This window comes from Neophocaena asiaeorientalis, unplaced genomic scaffold (genome assembly GCF_003031525.2).
Source record: "Neophocaena asiaeorientalis asiaeorientalis breed wild unplaced genomic scaffold, Neophocaena_asiaeorientalis_V1.1 scaffold150, whole genome shotgun sequence".
Classification (NCBI taxonomy): Eukaryota; Metazoa; Chordata; class Mammalia; order Artiodactyla; family Phocoenidae; genus Neophocaena; species Neophocaena asiaeorientalis.
This window is the reverse complement of record NW_020176571.1, coordinates 7,914,702-7,917,750: the sequence shown is the minus strand read 5'-3', so window position 1 is coordinate 7,917,750 and position 3,049 is coordinate 7,914,702.

Here is a 3,049-nt window from a genome sequence, read left to right as displayed (position 1 = left end):
GGCGGCCCAGCTTCTCCTTCCAAAAACAGTTTTTTTTTTTTTTTTTTTTTTCCGGCTGGGCCCGTTTCATCTGAAATACAGAGTGACCGGAGGAAGGACACGGTAGTAAAAAGGGTTTGGGGGTACTAAGGGTGGGAGGGGGATGGCAGTGATGCAGCTCTGGGTGGACTTTGATGTTTGGGAAGAAAAAAAGGGAGGCGGCCGAAAATGGGGTGGTTGCGAGTGGCTGTTTCTATTTTATGTGAACAGCAATCACCAGGTGAATGAATCTGTATTTCTTTGGAACAAGCATCTCGTGGGTTTTGGCTTCTGTCTTTTTTTAAGGAGAGGCTAAACTTGCCTCAGCAATTTTGGTAAGGACAGAGGCAGCCAGAAAGCGAAGTGATGAGGGGTCTCTGTGTATTACTGGAGAGGAGGCCATCAGGAGAGGGGAGATATATAGAAACAAGCAGGTACAGGAATTACAGTACTTGTCACAGGACAATACAGTCGTTCAGACGTGCCGCCTTGGGCTCCCTGCTGTCAGCTTCAGTTCCTCATCTCTTATGCATAATGAAGAACGTAATTACCTCACGGGGTTGTTGTGATATTTAAATGAGATGAGATAATATCTATAATCACGCTTAAAAATCGTGCAGTCTGATAATGCTGTTCTTCGTTTACCGAATTTCAGTTTCCTTCTTAATTTGTCTTCTTTTTCTTTTTTATTGAAGTATAGTTGATTTACAATATTATTAGTTTCAGGTGTACAGCATAGTGATTCAGTATTTTTATAGATTTTACTCTGTTAGAAGTTATTACAAAATAATGGCTATTATCCCCTGTGTTGTGCAATATATCCTTGTTGCTTATGTATTTTATACAAAGTAGTTTGTATCTCTTAATCCCATACCCCTATCTTGCTCCTTCCCCCTTCCCTCTCCCCACTGGTAACTACTACTTTGTTTTCTATATCTGTGGGTCTCTTCTGTTTTGCTATATACATTCATTTGTTTTATTTTTTATATTCCACAAGTAAGTGTGAATACAATATTTGTCTTTCTCTGTCTGACTTATTTTACTATGCATGCTGTTCTCTAGGTCCGTCCATGTTGCTGCAAATGGCAGAATTTCATTCTTTTTTATAGCTGAGTAATATTCCATTATATATGCATATATAATGTATATATGTCCTTTTTTACCCTTTTGTCTGTTGATGGCCACTCGGGTTGCTTCCATATTTTGGCTATTATAAATAATGCTGTTTTGAACATTGGTGTGCATGTATCTTTTCAAATAAGTGTTTTCATGTTTCCGGATATATACCCAGGGGTGGATTTGCTGGGTCATGGTAATCCTATGTTTAATTTTTTGAGGAACATCCATCCTGTTTTCCATAGCAACTGCACCAATTTACATTCTCACCATTAGTGTACGAGAGTTCCCTGATCTCTACATCCCTTCCAACATTTGTTATTTAAAGCTATTCTCACAGGTGTGAGATGATATCTCATTGTGGTTTTGATTTGCATTTCCTTGCTGATTAGTGATGTTGAGCAACCTTTCATTTGCCTGTTAGCCATCTGTATGTCTTCTTTGGAAAAATGTCTATTCAGGTCTTCTGACCATTTTTTTGATTGGGTTGTTTGGTTTTTTTTAATATTGAATTGGATGAGCTGTTTGTATATTTTGTATATTAAGCCCTTGTTGGTTGTGTCATTTGCCAACACTTTCTCCTATTCCATAGGTTGTCTTTTTGTTTTGTTGGTGGTTTCCTTTGCTGTGCAAAAGCATTTAAGTTTAATTAGGTCCCATTTGGTTACTTTTGCTTTTATTTCTTTTGCCTTAGGAGACTGATCCAAGAAAATATTGCTATGATTTATGTCAAAGAGTGTTCTGCCTATGTTCTTTTTTAGGAATTTTATGGTTTTAGGTCTTACATTTAGGTCCTTTAACCATTTTGAGTTTATTCTTGTATATGGTGTAAAGAAATGTTCTAATCTCATTGCTTTATGTAGCTGTCCAGTTTTCCCAGCACCACTTGTTGAAGAGACTGTCTTTTCTCTGTTGCATATTCTTGCTTCCTCTGTTGTAGATTAATCGACCATAAATGCGTGGGTTTATTTCTGCTTTCTATTCTGTTCTATTGATCTATGTGTATGGTTTTATGCCAGTACTGTGCTATTTTGATTACTGTAGCTTTGTAGTCTAGTCTGAAGTCAGGGAGAGTGATTCCTCTAGCTGTGCTCTTCTTTCTCAAGATGGTTTTGGTTATTTGGAGTCTTTTGTGTTTCCATACAACTTTCTTAAGTATTTGTTCTGGTTCTGTGAAAAATACCGTTGACATTTTAATAGAGACTGCATTGAATCTGTAGGTTGCCTTGGGCAGCACGGTCATTTTAACAATATTAATTCTTCCAATCCAGGAGCAGGATATATCTCTCCATCTGTCTGTGTTGTCTTCAGTGTCTTATAGTTTTCAGAGTACAGTTCTTCTGCCTCCTTAGGTAGGTTTATCCCTAAGGTATTTTATTCTTTTTGAAGTGATTATAAATGAGTTTTGATCCCCTTCCCTCTGTCTTCTCCTTTGATAACCCCTTTAATGAAAATATTGGTGTACTTAATGTTATCTCAGAGATCTCTTAGATTGATTTCATTTAATTAAAATTTGCTTTTTTTTTTTTTTTTTTTTTTTTTTTTGCGGTACGCGGGCTCTCACTGTTGTGGCCTCTCCCATTGCGGAGCACAGGCTCCGGACGCGCAGGCTCAGCGGCCGTGGCTCACGGGCGCAGCCGCTCCACGGCATGTGGGATCTTCCCGGACCGGGGCACGAACCCGTGTCCCCTGCATCGGCAGGCAGACTCTCAACCACTGTGCCATCAGGGAAGCCCAAAATTTGCTTTTCTTTTTGCTGTTATGATTGGGTGATTTCCATTATTCTATCTTCCAGATTGCGTACATGTTCTTCTGTATCACTTAGTCTGCTATTCATTCTTTCTAGTGTGTTTTTTATTTGTTATTGAGTTCGTCATTTTTGATTGAGTTTTTAAAAATATATTCTAGTTCTGTG